General features: G+C 37.0%; 1 protein-coding gene across 2 annotated transcripts in view; it reads right to left on the minus strand.

Annotated features, from left to right (window-relative positions):
* PPP3CA (protein phosphatase 3 catalytic subunit alpha) overlaps positions 1–18,088 on the minus strand; it is a 323,757-nt gene that overhangs the window by 243,109 nt on the left and 62,560 nt on the right. The window lies entirely within an intron of this gene.

The following is an 18,088-nucleotide window of genomic DNA, read 5'->3' on the forward strand; positions in this document are numbered from 1 at the left end:
TTTCAATAAGTTTTGAAAGGGGCTTTTCTCTACTTAGTTTGTTTTTTAAGAAAGCAGTCAATTAAAGACATAGCAATTGTTGATTAAAAACATTAAACTCTTTACTTTTGGTGCATGACCATTACTCTGTATAATCACACACTCTGGAAGTAAAAACAAATGCAACATAAACACAAAAAAATATGTGGCCACATCTTCTAATGTAATTTTCCTTGATATACTAGCTAGAGTCAATTATTCTAGATCAATATGATAGGTTTATCAGTTTCTGTAAGTCTAAAAATTACCTTTATAAACAAAGACATATAAGAAAAGAGCAAAATTTTACTGATGTTGAACAATATTCTTATGTTTTTCATACCTTGACTTTTGTTTGTAGTATCACTGTGTTTTTGCTCATGGTAAATAATATATCTGAATGCATTAAAAAAATACATATAACAGAATAATATTTCAACCATGTAAAGTGAACAGCAGTCAATAGCAGTATTAAGAACCATCATCACTGTCATTAACAAATGGGGAGAGACTTTAAGGTTCAAGTACTCTTATAGTTTTCTGGGAACCCCAAGAACTTATCACCACTAGTGTCAGAATTTATGAAGCTCAGTTGCTCACAATCACTGATATTACCTTCTTCGCTGTATTCATACTGACCAGACGCCCTGAGATTCAGCAGTAAAGTAGGACATTTAAGCTTCCCCAGGGTTTTCACGTGGGCCCACTGCTTCCTCTTCTAACAGCTGTCACCACCGCTGACAGGTCACGTAATACACATCACGGTCTCTGACACAATATTTGCCCAATAAGACGCACAGCCATTTTCCTCCCACTTTTGGGGGGAAAAATGTGCATCTTATGGGGCAAAAAATACAGTATGTACGAAAACTTTTGAATCCTGCATGTTAGAAACTAATGCAAATCTATTTAAATCTCTTTGTAGGCCAAATAATTCTCTGTAAACTGGGAGGTAGCCTTTACCTCTGATCTAAATGACTAAAAGAAAGATAAAGTTTTGTCTTTAGGAAAGGAACAAAAAAACGTACATTACTGTTTTCCATATGCATTGGCTGAACTTTGTTTTCTTGTAGTCTATAAGTTGTCGACCCATATTCAATAACTCATTAGAGTCCGTCTTATTTAAAATATTCAAGATAATTCACCTTGAATTTTTCTAACTAAATGCTCCTGAAACCTTAAGAATGTTCTAACAAATATAGAACATGAGCAAAAAGAAGAGTGAACCTTTCTTCTTTTTCTTTCTTTCTTCTTCTCTCTTTTTCTTTCTTTCTTCCTTCCTTCTTTTCTTCCTTCCTTCCTTTCTTTTTTGATGGATGGTGAGTCACAGAATAAATAACTGAACATGAATCACTTGGAAACATGAATAAATATAAACTGAGTTATTGCTCACTTATGCTTTCTCTCTGTTGACATTCTGGGGAAGAAACTGAATGAAAGGTAAGGAGTGGCTAAATTCCAAAGTAAAGTAATAAACCAAATTTAAAAAACCACACAAGATTAGCAACAGATACACAAACAATGACTCAAACTAAACAATCCATTTAACATGATTCAAAAAATAAAATAAAATTGAACTATCTGACAAACTTCATTGGTCATTTGCTCTTACAGAAAAAGACCTAAGTATTAATCCAGGTGAATAAATCAAGGAAAGTGACATAGACAAACGTCTCTATAGCAATGCAATTTGCATGGTCTACCCATAAAAAAATATATAAATTCTATTTTTACAAATGTATTTGTGACAGTATATTTGAGGGTAGGGAAATTTACATGTTCCCTCTTCCTATGTATAAACTACCTGTAGATATATAAAGAGAAAGTAAAATAATTTTATCCTTTAATAGATTCATATTTTTACCATGTGTCTTAGCTAGAGCAACAATTACAATTGTACAATGTTTCTAAAGCTTCTTACCTTCCCCCATTTATCTAATTTTCAACAAAACTCTGCATTTTCCTTTATTAATTCTTTTCATTCCTTCCCCTAAACTGTCAAAACATGTAAGGCCAGAAATACATTTTTAAAAATAACAACTTCATATATCTTTACACTTTTTTGATTTATATGTAGCATCAAAATTATAGAAAAGTAAACATAACAATACACTTTTTCACAAATTATTAAATTGAGATGTGACCTTGGCTATGCGACAGCTACCAATATATTATAAAAATTAGTTTAACTATTATAAATTGAGTGACTAATGCTTCTCATTTAAAAATCATGGCAATATCAACTTCATGTACAACAACCACAGCACAGAAGAAAGTTAAAAACCCATAACTAAGAATTACTTAATAAAATCTGAAAGTCAAGGTTGGGACTATAAAAGCAATGGCTTTACACTGATGACTCTAAGACTATATGAGAGAATACAGTCCACACTGAAGTCTCCCAATTGAACCTTAGTGGAACTAGTGAAAGGATGTTAAATTAGGGGTTATTTGTATCAAACACAAACATTCACAGAAGAAAGGTAAGAGAACAGATATTCAAAAAGGAGAAAATAGATAGTAACTGCTCTATAATTGCTGATTACCGATGTTGTCCTGTCTCAACTACAAAATTTGACCAACTAACTCTTTTCTTCAAATAAGCCAAATGCTGCAAGGATGTGAGACAGCCACGCACCAGATTACCACACCTCTGTCCTTTTCCCATCACTGACAGAGCTACGGTGTGAAACGCAATAAACAAATATCTTCTTACCAATCTGCCTCTGCCCTGGGGCTTCACTGGTTACCTAGGAATGAAATAATATGTACATGTAGATTTCCACACCCTCATACTGAGGGGGAGGACTGTGAAATGTAACTCAGTTGCAGATTGTTAGAAAAAGACATAGTTTTTGATAATTCATGTACTACACAGTATACATACATTAGATATAGATAAATTAATGATTCATTTAAAAGTTGAAAAAATTCTACTTCTATTACATCCAAAGTTTTTTTTAGTCAATGGAATACACAATACGTATGAATTATCCATAATGTGAATAAAGATTTTTTTTTCTACTCTTTTACTCAGGGACTAGGAATTGTTAAAACTTTTTACATACTCAGCATTTTAATGCCCCTGTACTCCAGATGTTTATAACCTAGTAGGAAAGGCAATCAAGTAATCAAATAAACACACACAGAAAGTGTGCTGTGACGTCTGCTTTGAGGGCCATAAGCATAAGGTTTAATAATGGAAGTACTTGAAGCCCACACTAATCTACTGAGACTGGAGGAGGAAGGTGTCAAGGGTTTTGAGGAATGGCTTCTAAAGGAGGTGACATAATCTGGTACAGAAGTGGGGGAAGTGGGTTCTGGTGGACATAAGGACGTGCGCCAAGACTCTGAAGCAACAGTGGGCCTGATGGAGCAGCAAACAGGGACCCGTAACAAAGAGAGCTTGGTCTTTGTCCTTCACGTAAAAGGAAACCACCAGAAGATTTTACGTAAAGGAATAATGTGAAAGGCTACTTCTAAATTGCGTACTTGAACTACTAAACTGCCTCAAAGTGGCCTTTACATTACATTTAGCCCTAACAGTTAAATCAATAAAACACCGAAAATCAGATTCCAATCGATCTTTTAAAATCTGCCCATCTTTTAAGTAATTAATTGATTCAATTCAATAAATATTTTCGGAACATTAAAGAGTATTTGAAGAAAAAGAAAGAAACGACTTTGAGAACCAGAGCAGAGTGAGCCATCAAGATGAACAAGGCACAAAAACAGTTATAGGGGAAAGTACGTGGCATGGTCCAAGAAAGCAAATAACTGAGGCTACTTACAAGTACAGTAGTTCAGAAGAAAAAACAAAGTTAGCACAAAGAATGATAAGGTGAAAAAGGGAGATTAAATGCCTTTAATTTAATTTAAAGCTAATGGAGAACCAACTCAAGTTCTGTAAACTGAAGAGTGACAGGTTGCATGAGAAAACTTACCATGACCACAGACAGACAGTGTGTAGAGAAAAACAGAATCATATAAGAAAATTTTTAAAGATTTTTAAATGTTTTCAGTTTAAATAATTCCCTATTAAGTTTAAGGGATCTACTAAATAGCTTAAAGTCAATACGGAGAAGAAAAAATGTCTATACATTCTCATTAGTCTATTTCCAACTAAAGCAAATGGGAAAGACACATTACTCCCTTTCTGAAAAAAAAAAATCTGCACACAATAATTATCCGAGAAAGAAATCTGAGAAAAGAAGGCAAAATTCTGTCAGATTCAGTGGTTACATTCTTCAGGGTGTACATAATGACTAGTGGGCCATTAGCAAGTCTGAGTTCTTACTCTATCTGTAGTTCTATGGAACCACAAGGCTGGAATCAACTGAAACACATACAACCATCTTCATCTAGAATAGTACCCTAGCTGCAGCAACGGTAGCGGGACAGAAGTAAGCACAGACACTCATATTGACGGGGAGGCGAGAAGCGCCTGGGAAGCACCCCCAGCTGCAGACCAAACGCATCAGCTCGTGATTCCAACACCAGGGAAGGCAGACCCCCATTGCCTCAGACTGTAAGGGCCGGAGGGCGTGGGGACGAAGGAGGAGGCCCCCGGTCTCTCAGTGGAGAGTGAACGGCAGGAATCCATCTTGGACCCCCGCCCCCACACAAAACGCCACCGAGTGGTGGGACCAGTCACCCGGTTGTGACGAGTGCATGGGGCTCCGCTCCTATAGCGTAGGGGGTGTGACAGCCCTGCCCAGGAAGCAAAGATAAACACAAAACTGTCAGGATGGCACAGATCATGATAGAGACCCTGGTGACGCAGCTGACCAGACAGCAAATATCTAATCTAATGGATCAGCAAACAGGAAATCTTTCTGAGGTACAGTTCAGAGCTTTGGTTATAAAAATGCTTACAGACCTAACAACAGATCTTAAACAAGAAGGGAAAGGAATGAAGGTTAGTCCTGCTGAAATGAATAAAAACACATACAAAGCTAGTGGTGAGGGCAAGAAAACCAGGGATCAAATCAACAAATCAGAACATAGGGATGGAACAAACAGTCAACCAGTGCAGAAAGAGGAAACAAAAAGTGAGGAAAATGAGAAGAGGCTCAGAAAACTATGGATCAGCTATAAGTAGGCCAACATCCCAATAATAGGGTTGCCAGAAGGTGAAGAAGATGAACTAGAAATTGAAAAATTATGTGAAAAAAATAATGAAGCAGAACTTTCCTAACTTGCAGAAGGAAATAGACTTACAGGTCCAGGCAGCACAGAAAATTCCAAAACAACTGGACCCAGGGAGAACCACACCAAGACACATTATAATCAAAATGTCAAAAATTAAGGATGAAGAGAGAATCTTAAAAGCAGCAAGAGAGAAGAGAATTACATACAAAGGGGTCCCAATAAGACTATAAGCTGATCTCTCAAAAGAAACTCTGCAGGCAAGAAGGGACTGGCAAGAAATATTCAAAGTAATGAAAAGCAAAAACCTACAACCACGAATACTGTATCCTGTGAAGCTGTCATTCAGAATAGAAGGGCAGAGAAAGTGCTTCCAGGACAAAGTAAAACTGAAGGAATTCATCAGATCCAAACCATTGTTATAGGAAATGTTAAAGGGACTTGTTTAGGAGAAAGAGGATCAAAACTATGAACATTAAAATGAAAACTGTATCACAACAACCAACAACAGAAATTAGGGAATCGAAACAAAGGCAAACTAAGTAGGCAATGAGAGTGGAAAAAGAATTATAGGTATGGGGAACATTTTGGGGGGAGGTCAGAGGGGAGGGGGAAGGGAGGAAGAGGAGGGAGATGGTCCAGGAATTAAGAAGCATAGTAGGAGGAAGTGGAGTAGATAGGAAGATGTTGAAAAAAACTATATGCACAACCAATGGGCATAGACTAAGGGGGGGGGACAACTGAAGGAAGGATAGTCACTGGGTGGTGGGGAACAAAGGGAAAAGGAATTGGGACAACTATAACAGCATAATCAATAAAGCATATTAAAAAATATATAGTACCCTAGATATAGCAATACCACTCTAAAGAGCAGTAAGCCAGAGGGTCAACACAGTCCCACTGCAATCATTTACGTATGACCTACAGAGAATAAAGAGAATACAACTTTAACTTTATGTCACCTCCATACCTAGACAAACCTAAGGAAGATTCAAATCCCATAACATCTTAATAGAATATCATTTACATTAATGTGCTGAGACACATTAGGATTAATATAGAGAGTATGGCAAAAGCAGGTTTACAGGTATTCATGTGGAAAATAATATAATAATTAATAAACAATAATACAAAAATAAACTCTGTGCTTTGTGTACTCAAAACTGCAAACCGACTTTCTGCCCTGTATTAGTCACATGTAAGTAACCAAATGTCGAAATTCAAGATATCTTCCTTAAGCAGCTATGGGAAAAGAGCCAAGGACGTTATCATGATTTGATTTGTATGTCATGTTCGTGAACCTGATTGTGGCGTTTGATTCTTTTAACTGAATGGCTCATGGGACATCCTGCTAAATATTATCCGCCCAAAGCTCATAACCATTAATTCTTCAGCCCAGAAGAAAATTGCTATAAAAATTATAAGAGGGCAGTCACCAAATTTATTTATGTCTACTACTACCAAATTAGTCAGTACTTTTCATTTTTATTGTTACTTTCTAGCAATGTTATAGCCTGACTTCAAAAACGTTCCCAAGATTGAGTCCTGCTGCTGTGAGATTCCACAGCCACCATCCTCATTAACACATTCCCTCTGCTTTCCTCAATTCCCTCTCCTTCCCTCCTTTCTCTGAGTTTTAGTATCCCTCCTCTTTGCCAGGATGAATCTTCCACCTATTTTCTTGAAAGTGTTTTCTTGCCAGCTCTAGTTCATTGTTTTATCAATTATACAGAATAGTCAAGAAAGGAAGGAAGAAAAGGGGGGTGGGAGGGAGGGAAGGAAAAGAGAGAGAGAAAAAGAATAAAAGAGGGACAGAGAAAGAAGGATAGAGGGAAAGGAAGGAGACCTCTTCCTGATCTTGTTCTCTCTCAACACAAGATCTTCCCCTCCCATTTGAATGTCTTGAAAATGAAGAGCACCCCAGCCTGCTCTAACTCCGCACTTCCCACCCACCACCTTGCTCCCCTGGTTACCTCTCTACAGTGTTTAAATTTTTCTCCAAACTCCTCACATTTCTATTTTCCACACGCCCATTACTCTAATCTCCTGGCAAGTCAGAAACTGGGTCATCCAAAACCCATTTTGTTCTGTCACCACATGCATTCACTCAGTTACTAAGGTCTTATATTTAGCTGATATTTCTACCATCTGTCTCAAATATAGCCCTCACAGCCATTATTTTGATTTGGGTGCTTTTTACCTCCACCTAAAATATGGTGAATGGTTTCTTCATCAATCCACTGCCTACAACAGGTTATAATAAATCTTTCCAGACATAAATTTGACCATTCCTTACTTAGAATTTAGACCTACCCTATACCCTGATGATAGAATAATGTTCTAGAAGCCCAGCAGCAACCACGCCACTGTGCTACTCTAAACATTGATTGGCTCTGCATTCACAAGTGAATTAAATGCCGTCTTCTCAGTGTGTTACTCGGGACTTTGCGTTTTGGCCTGAGCCATCTTTTAAAATCTACTTCTTATATTCTAGAATTCAAATAATATTAATAATATTAATATTAAATTGTTATTCCTATCCACAGAAGCAGGGATACAATGCTATTTATTTATTCACTTTGGCCTTCTCCTACCATACACATAAGTGTCATTATGCAAAAAAGTGTTCAATAATAATTACTCAATGGACAACCCGGAGAATTAAATCTAATCAAAAGAAAAAAAGAAAATAAGTTCTATGTGATCAGGAAACTTTGAGGGGAGGGAAAAAAAAGATATATATGCTATATCCCATAACCTAATCTTTTTGTATTAACAGGCATTGATTTAGTCGAACTGTTGGAAACGTGTGCTGTAGTACTATCCACTTTGTTTTACAGCTGTGAAACATAGAAAGTGCACTGTTGTCATAATTAAGCACTTGAACATGAACATCAAGAGGAAGATAACACACGAGTATTTGTAAGATAAGAGTCCAAATATGGCAGTCCTCCAGAAATATAATATCAGTAGAAGAGAGGCCCCTACTTAGCTGCCTCTATAAGCTGGCCATAGGTTTTTCCTGGCACATGTTAACATTTCCTAAATGTTTGTTTTTCCTGTGGTAATCGCTGTGGCGTAGAGTTGGCTGCTGAAGATTTCATTAAATATTAGGAGAAATTCCTACAAATGGACTTAAATGCACATAACACTTGAGATAGAAATGAAAATGTACTTTGCATGCTTCAGAGGATGCTATGTTGCAATCAAGTTCTTTGAAGAACATTGTACATGGACTGCAGTTTTCAAAAGACCAAAATGAAAAAGAAGGTGCTGTGTTTACAGCATTTTTATTATCTAACTTCCAGAACTTTTAAAGTAGCTATAGTTACTGTATAAAAAGAAGCATGTATGAGATCCATGAAGAACACAGGCCATTCAAAAATGTGCCTATGCACCTACACAACCAAACACACATTTTAAAAGTAAAAACTCTGATAGTTACTAAAAATGTGTCTCTCAATCTATTCCTCTATCACAAGGCATAGAGGACTAACATTCTAGATAAAATGTTCAAAGTAAACTTCCTTCGAACTCTGAGATATGAAGGAAAGGCTCACTGCATAATGCTTTAAGTTTCTTAGATACACAAAAGAACTCCCTGCCAATTATTTGAGATGCACTATGCTACAAGAAACAAGGCATCAAAAGCTGTTTCAAGTACACCTTTTTGATCTATTTAAATGGTTATATCAAGGTATATCTCCTAGAAACAGCACATCTGCATACTGGCCAAAAGGACCTGGCCAACTTCTTTTATACTCCTTTTATTTAACTTGAATAGTTTTTATTTCTTAATTTATAGGTTGGCTAGTCCAGTACCTGATTCTCTATATAAACTTCAACAATTGATTAAGATCCATTTTAATCAACATCATTTGCATTCAAATAAATCATGGCCTAAAAATCCTTTTTGTAAGTTTATACTCTAGATTACATATTATATAATGTGATTCTATGAACTTTAATGAATACATAGTTCCATAAACTACAAGTGAAGATCATTTTAATAAATCTTTGTTAGACCCCTGTATTACATGCTGCCAAGTTCTGGCTTCTAAAATAGACAAGGTCTGTGCCTATCAAATTTCCTATAAAACTTACTCATTTTACCTATACCAAGCAACACTTTTCTCCAAAAAAAAATTTTTTTTTACTAATATGCATTATATTATAAAAATCAAACAAAAAAAAAAAGAAGAAGAAGAAGAAAAAGAAATTCTGTAACTGAAAGGTATGCAGATATGGGAGAGTATGTCAGGATTAGAGATGGCAGCTAGTTTTAGGCACTGACAAATCTACCTTCCACTTCATGTATGTGCTCCTCAAGGTCCCTCAGAGAATGCACATCACACAGGCACTATTCTCCAAATTATCAGTGCTCCCTACCCTTCTTTTCATGTCCTCTAGATCTCTCCTCATAGGACTCCGTTGTTTCCTAACCTCAATAATTAAGCCATATTTCAAGATATGGAACAACTTAAGTGTCCTTTGACTGATGACTTTTAAAAAGATTAAATACTACCATTTGCAACAACATGGATGGATCTTGAGAGTATCATGCTAAGTGAAGTAAGCATATGGAAAAGAATAAGAACCATATGATTTTACTCCTATGTGGGATATACAGCAGGAAGCAACAGACAAACACAGGCAAACAGACAAACACAGGCAACAGTGTGGTAATTACCAACAGTGTGGTGAAGTAGGGGAAGGATGAAGAGGGTACAGGGGATCAAACATATGGTGATGAAAGGAAACTAGACTTTGGATGGTGAGCAAGTAATAGAGCATACAGGTGTTGGATTATGAAGTTGTATACGTGAAACTTATATAATGTTATTAACCAATGTTACCCCAGTAAACTCAATTAAAATAATTTAAAAAAAATTAAATACTAACAATTCTTGTATTTAGCTAGGCATTCAACAATTCTCTCTTTCTTTCACCAATAAGAATTTAATGGTGCCAAGCATGATTGGTAAGTGCTACATATCTATTTTCCCATATACACACCACCAGTTAGAAGTGGAGGTTAATATTTTATGTATAAATATGACATTCCCCATTTACCCTTCTAATTGGAGAAGGGGACCATAAATTTAAAAGACAGTAAGCATTAGCAATTGTTTCTCATGGGTAAGCCAGTGGAGCAAGGATGAAACACAAATAAAATTCCCATTAATAAGGACCAACACTTATGACCAGTGCCTTAGTCAGCTATCATATATACTGCTTTGCAATTCTGGCTTCAAGAAATGAGGCACCAAATTTGTCCCCGTTTTAGGGGGAGAGGATCTTATCTCCCTGCGCCCCATCTTCAGGCATCATTGTCTTTCTGTTGCTGCATGAGTCAGCACCACCGGAAATGGACAGCTTCCTGCTGTTTATTAAGAGGAAAAGCTTTCTCCCCATGGAATGAACCAATACAGCCTAAGACACAAACAAGGGTAAAAGATGTGTCCAGAAATGTGGTGAGAAAATTAAATACACACACACACAACACAAACAATGAAAATGCCATTAATAAACAAAGTCTAATGTCTATGTTGCTCATTGGTACAATTCGCCTTTTTAAAACAAAATTTAAAACATAAGTTATCTTAATTATTAATTATAATATGACAGAATGATTATTAATTTACTAATAGTCAGTAATAATGTCATTTTCTTTATTGGTAGTTAGGCCTAATTTGCTGCAAAAATACGTCCCTGACACCCCACGACCCACACTTGCAAGTTATGTTAGGTATCTTGATACTTGTATGTGGACACATCACTCATTGTTCTTAATTGATAATATGATAATATTGAAACACTATTTTTAGATTTCTCCTTCACTATAGGGCTTTTAGTTCTATCATTCTATGGCACTTAGTAATACTACAATTCAGTGAATGTCTTCACTGTACTCTGCCTGTTACATTCATTATGTCATTTTAGACCATAACTACCTTATGATGTATTAGTAGTTTCATTTTACATTTGAAGACGTTTATCAAGAATTATACATAATTATAAGAATTATAACTAAGTAGAATGCAAGATTTAAACCCAGTTTTGGTAAGCATCAAAGGCTGGGTATCATCCAGAGATGGACTGCCTCATCCTGTAATATGCAAAAGTATGGAATACATAGGACAGTAAGGCAACTATATGAAGATTCATTTATCTACTTAATACAAGCTTATCCAAGAAAAATGTTTTTCACATTAGGAATCATTAGCATACTTGTCTTTAGTTCTGATACCTTCTTTACCCTTGGTGAGGCAACAGCACAAAGATTATACAGTCTGACAAGCTGGCTTCCAATCCCAGTTCCCCCTTACTTCCCTGTGCTTCCATTCCCTCGCCTGCACATTGTGGACCATAATACTATCTACCTTAAGACTAAACGAGTTGATATTTGTAAAATACCTGAAACAGTATCTGGCAAAGTAAGGACTAGGTAAGTGTTTATTAAACAAAAACACTGTCCATGGATAGAGTGTATCAAAGCTGCTTAGTGGCAAACTCTATTGACAGAATATGAACTTTATTTACAGAAAGACAATTTGTAACCCATAAACTTTTATATGTTCCCTTAGGGCAAGGAAGTTAGTTGAAAGAGTGCACACTGGACAAACTCTTCACAGATAGGAATGGAGAGCTAACAGCTAGAATTAGAAGAGAGCAGGAGAAAAACTAAAATGGCTTAAGATCTTTTTCCAGGTAGATTTCCAATCATTTGGATTCGTATTAGACCTTAAGATCATCTTTAGTTCAAAGTAGGTAGATTTTTTAAATTTTGACTATGATTCTTCAGTTGATGACTTAATAGATTTAAGAATGGTATATATTACTTGCTATTTTGAAAGTACAAACTGGTATGTGTTACTTTCTAAATGAAGATTATTTTTTGTGACTTCCAAACACCTCCATGAGGCTTTTTACTACTCTTAGTTTAATGAATTAATAAATACAATTTCTTCACTCTAAGATTCTATTTTTAATAGAGAAAAATAATAATTAAAAGTGTTTACTTTTAATACAGCTCACATTTATGAAACTGAATACCAAGTCAAAGCAGTATTATTTCCCCTCTTTAAAAAAAATAAGTTTCAATATATAACAAACCTCTGGGTCAGAATGAATAAAGGAGTGGAATAAAGGAAGCCTTTTAAAAAATGGCTAAGGGTGCTACCACCTCTACAGAAATGACCACCTATCAACAATGCAGGGATGGAAGGAAGGAAAGAAGGACGGGAGGGAGGGAGGGAGGGAGGAAGGGAGGGAGGGAGGAAGAGAGAAAGAGAAGGAAGGGAGAAAGGGAGGGAGGGAGGAAGGACACCCTGACCAAAAAAAAAAGAAAAAAAAAGGTTGGCTATTATAATTTAAATTTTTTTAAATATATTTGAGTAAATAAATTAGATACGCGAAAAAAGTTTTAATAGAAAAAAAACTGCAGAATAACTCTTGAAATAACAGTAGATAAAAGGAGAACATTATAGATGAGGAAATATACTTAAGTTTCAGTCTGTTTTACAGTCTTTACTCAATTATTATTGAAGGACATCCCAGCTATTATTTTGCTACAATGTCCAAATCTTCAATTATTTGATTTCAACTAATCATATGGAATATCCGAATTATTTGGTAATTCAGGGTATAATTTATTCTGCATGAACACTAAACCATCATTACTTGTTGATTTCCCAATTTCTTCTTTAGAAATGAGATTCTTCCACTGTTCACAAGTCTTTTTATTTAATCTTTTCTTCCATTTACTATATATTATGGTATGAAAGTCATGAATTATATAAAAATAATGTTTAATGCATTTTCTACATTAGTAAAATCTCTGGAAATTTTTCTGCCTTTAACGAAAGCCATCCTTCCCACAAATCTATTCTACATCATTTGTTTCACTTCATAAAGCACTTTCACCAAGCTAAACTGAAGTTTCATTTCAATTATTATAAATCTAACAGGTGATTTATTATAGTCAAAGCCATTTTGAGCAATAAGACAATTTATACCAGATAAGATGTGTGAACAATAGCATTTAAAGCCTTTAAAATCAATCACTAATGTCTAGGTTTTTATTTCTTAATCACAAGGTACTCAAATGTTTAAAAATAAAACTGAACGGTTTCCAATAATTGGGCTCCAAAAGTTAATTACATCACATGGCTTGCAGGCTTTTCATCTGACCCTATTTCCTCATTAGCCTTATTATTTCTTCATAACCCTCTCCTTAACAGTTTACTTTCCAACCATAGAGAACATCACTCTGTTCTTTAAACTCTCCTCAGCCTTGACTCCAAGCTTCTCCATAGACTATCCCTTTAACTGCATGAATCTCCTCTCTTAGTTATCTTAGTCAGATAACTAAGTATGTGTGAGTTTCTAGTTCTTGTCTCCTCAAAAGTATCTCCATTATCCAGGATAAAGTGGGGAGCAAATTTATTTCACACATGCACACAATTCTTGATAGACAAAAAAATTAGTCACCACCTCTATAGAGATGTACACAGCCTTAAAAGCAATGCACACCAAAAATTAAATGGGTTATTAGAAAATGTGCATTGGCTTCCTCTTTTTCCAGCAACAACGCTAACGCAAATTCAGTCAACAATACTTACTAAGTATCTACTATGGGCAAGTCACTAGTTAGCTGCAAAAAGGTCTCCAATTCCTACTGCACAATAATTTGAGTGTTCAAAATTCTGTCTGTATCAATGACATACAATGTTCTCCTTAAAAGAAATTTCTGTGAAAACCGAAGCAATCAGTCATAACACGAAGAGACTGACTATGTTACCGTCTTGTAAGTCCTCTGCCTAAGCTTCCTAGGATCCATCTTGATTTCTCTTAAAGCCTAAATCAACCAGATATTTTTACCAAGTCACAGTGTTGAACCTGCCAATACACAGAAATGTATTTTTTAAATATGGAGAGATCTCCATTTTTTAATTCTTACATGGCAGCAAACAAAAAATGAGTAAGTACAAGCCATTACTTAATAGTTGTTTTAACTATGACTTTAAAATTCAATGTTTTGGAATAAATTTAACACCGCATTTATTTTATCTTATACAATTTAAAAAGCACTATAAGCTTATAATGAGGCAAGCATCTTTATATATTTTTTAAGTTATTTTGTTTATAATCTCTATCATTTGTCACCCCTCTGCCATTACCTCATGACTCCAAATTTTGCCTCTTACTAGCCCTCAGAATTAGTTCCATTAACTGCCCAAAGAGAAAACCCATGTCCTCCCTGTAAATCCCTTCACCACGCTTCCATCTGCTGCAGTTTAGAAATAACACTTGCTTAAAAAAGGACCTCTCTGCTCTGACCTCAGGACTCTTGAACTGTGTGCTTTCTGAGTCTCTTGCTCTCTCTCTCATATATGGGTGTGTGTGTGTGTGTGTGTAAAACAGATCATGAACACAATTTAAATGGGATAGCAGTTTCATGAAGTCCTGAGAACGTGAAAGCCAACCCGGCCTCCCCATATTTCTGACTTGTGTTACCAATGTCATAGGTAGGATTTACATAAGGCAGTCCCAGTTTTTGCCTGTAATACTTTCATCTTCAAAGCATCCTGATACAGACAATAAATTATGCAATCACCATGGTCATAAAGGACCCCCTCTCTCTACCCATTCACATTCCATATTTCCTACCATCTCTTTAAACAACCAACCCTGTGGACACCTAGACCCTTCATGCTACTGCTTATCAAAACTTCCAGAGCTCTGACTATGAGAATTCTACATCCACTATTTTTCATCACACACTATATTCTTTGCAGAATTGTTTTTAAATATGAGAGATTTGTTTTATTAAAAATGAGTGGTTTCCCAATAGAGTATTTTTTTCAAACAAAAAAAAATGTAATTAAAATGTCTTGCATCAGACTTAGGAGCTGAACACTCCTCTTCAATAAAATAATCTCAAGCCAAGTACCTTCTCTCTAAAATATTTTGTTCAATGTTCTAAAGTCAAAATAAAAATTGTTGTATAGAATCCAAGGTTAGTAGTGATTGCACCTAGAATTCAAGTCAATTAAAAACAAAGAAAGACTGGCCACTAAACACGCAATTCCATTTCCTTTTATAGATGGCAAGGCTAAACCAAACCAAACAAAACAAAAAACTTGTGCTCCAGGAGCAGAGGGAGGGATGAGTAAGAATAAGGTGGGGAGTGAGTCTGGGGTAGTTTGATTAAAGGTATGAGGAATGACATTTAGAGTGCACAACAAAGGGCACCAACGCATTAGAAGGTCCTGGAGGGGTAGGCAGAGGGCCAGTCAGCAGACGACCAGCACCATCCGATACCTGACCATGTTGCCTTTCTATGGCCTATGGAGGATCATCATTAATAAGGAGTGAACAAATGCATCCCTGTGACTTGCGTGTGATAACTGCTAAAGGGTTAGCACTGTATATAACTTGTTTTGTGTCTGAATTAGTCTGGCCCAGCAAAAGATAACTTGCAGAGTCATAAACCGGCTTCAACTGTTCTCAGTTTGAAACCTGATTGAAACCAGCTGGGCCAATGACATCACCACAGGTTTTTTACTATAAAAAGGGCGAGCTCTGTGAGGTCAGGAAGCAGAACTAAGCTCGATGAACAGAAGCCAAGCTGGAGGAGGAGCGAGCCAAGTGAAGTTCAGAGCAGGAGAAATTCATTCCAAGAAGCAGCTAGGATGACCAATTTGCTCAGAGACAGCTGTAGAAGAAAAAGACACAATGGAAATTTTCCTTTAAGAGCAAGGGGCTGCTATCTCTCCCAAAATCTTAAGTTATGTAAAGTTAAGCCTGAGGAGAAACTGATTGAAGCTCTTTCAGATTTTCCATTCCCAGAACTGAATTAAACTGTAACATCATCATGGTAATGGAGTTCATGTAGTTGTTCACACAACATATGTATTAACTAAACACCTACTATAGATCAGGCACTGTTATAGGAACTGGGAATACATTAGTGAACAAAATGGACAAGCATTGCTGCCCTTATTGATCTTATATTCTTGAAATGAAACACAGTTAGTAAGCAGACAAATACACAGTATGTCAAATAAGCTATACAGAGAAAATTAAGATGAGAAAGTGGTTGGTTTGAAAGTGGTGATATTTGAGCAAAGACTTAAGGAGGTGGGAAGACAAACCAGGTATGCATCTGGGAGAAGAGCATGGCAGACAGAGGGAATACAGAATGCAAAGGCATTGAGCTGGGAGCATGTTTTCTGTGTTGGAGGAACTTCCATAGCTTCATTTTAATTTTATATAATAAAATAATAATCTTTTTTCTCAGATACTGAAAATGTTTCACTTAATATAACAAATGCAGGTTTGCCAGTTATCAGGAGTTTCCCTTCTTGTACTAGGTTCCCATATAACAAATGACAGACCAAAAGGGAAACACGAAGAGAAAAATTTGCATTCAATACACACTCAATTAGACCTTAGGCAGCCTGTAAATACACTTATGTGGGGCTTTTCATATCTACAAAAATTGATAATTACCTCTGATAGCTCTCAAACCCATACCTTTTCCTGGGAAGAGTTAGTCCAGACGAGAATTTTTTTTTATCTTCCCATCTCGTCGGCAGCCGTCCGTCTCGAGAGACGATGGTGTAGCTTCTTAAGAGTCTATCTGCACTGCCGAGAATGGCTGTGCAGTCCAACTCGGGAGTGACACGGTATCTGTCTCCTCCCGTGTTGAATCGACATCTTGCGATGACGCTGGAGTGTCCTCTCCAGTGAAGCTGAAGCTACAGAGCCTGGGCAGGGTGATATGGAGGGTCTGCTGTTGCCCCTGCAGCAGACCCCCCCTCTCTTCGCAGCTGAAGGGTCCAAGGGAAAGACGGAGTCAATACAGCTTGGCTTCAGGTGCGCCGCAGGAGTTGCCGGTGTTGACTACAACGTCGAATCGCCTTAGGGACTCCGGCTCCGGATTTTCTGTTGGGGTTTACTCCCTTAGCCTTTCCCCTGAAGAGGTATGCCGCAAGGCAGCGGAGGTTTTTTGGAGTCAGAGTTTTCCTTCTCTGATGTGCCCTGACTGGAAGATCGAACCAGCGACACTTAGCTCGCAGGCCGACGCTCAATCCACTGAGCCAAACCAGCCAGGGGAATCTTCCCATCTATGACAAGTTTAAAAGTAATCTGCAGTTATTCTATATGAGTATAGGTAATTCCACTACCAAAAAAATCTTTTAAATCTGGCTTACCTGCTAATACCTAATTTAGAGGGCAGGTGTTTCTGACAGTCTGAGCACTGATAACCACTTCACACCCATCTGCTGGCAAAGCCCCAGCTAGGTGGCGACAGCAGTTTTTCTTTCTATCCTATCTGTGAAAGCCAGAAGAGCGAAGATTAGGATGAGAGAAATGTTATGGACAGACCTCACCAGAATTCAATTGCAGAGTTCAGTCTAGGAGGTATGTGTGCAGAGCTCTTCCCAGATAATGGCTTCAAGCTAGAATACCCTCGTGGAAAACGACCCCGCCCTACTCTAAATGGGAGGGTGCAGAGCATGTTCTCTGCAATTTGATAGACCTCTGGGCTTCCAGTGCTGCCCTTCCATGTGGAGCTGGTGTCTGACTCACACTTGCTCTGGAATTTTCTCTGCAAAACTTCATTCCTCCTCTGACATATTTGTTGATTTGAACCCCCAAATGATTCTACTATCAATAGATGTCTACAGACTGCTATTAGGATAATTTCACAAAACGGATGTCAGAGCTTAGTACCTTAGCAAGCTTCCCTTTCCTGAGCTTCCTGAGGTGCATTGAGCAAAGCAAGGATCCCACCCCCCACTACGGATACATGGCTCATCCACACAGAGGACAACCTGTTCCCAGGGAAGCCCTCGACTCATTTATCATGGGATTTAAGCAGCTACTTCAACTCTAACTTTCATAAAAGCAA

Source organism: Furipterus horrens, unplaced genomic scaffold (genome assembly GCF_987537825.1).
Source record: "Furipterus horrens unplaced genomic scaffold, mFurHor1.1.pri manual_scaffold_2, whole genome shotgun sequence".
NCBI lineage: Eukaryota > Metazoa > Chordata > Mammalia > Chiroptera > Furipteridae > Furipterus > Furipterus horrens.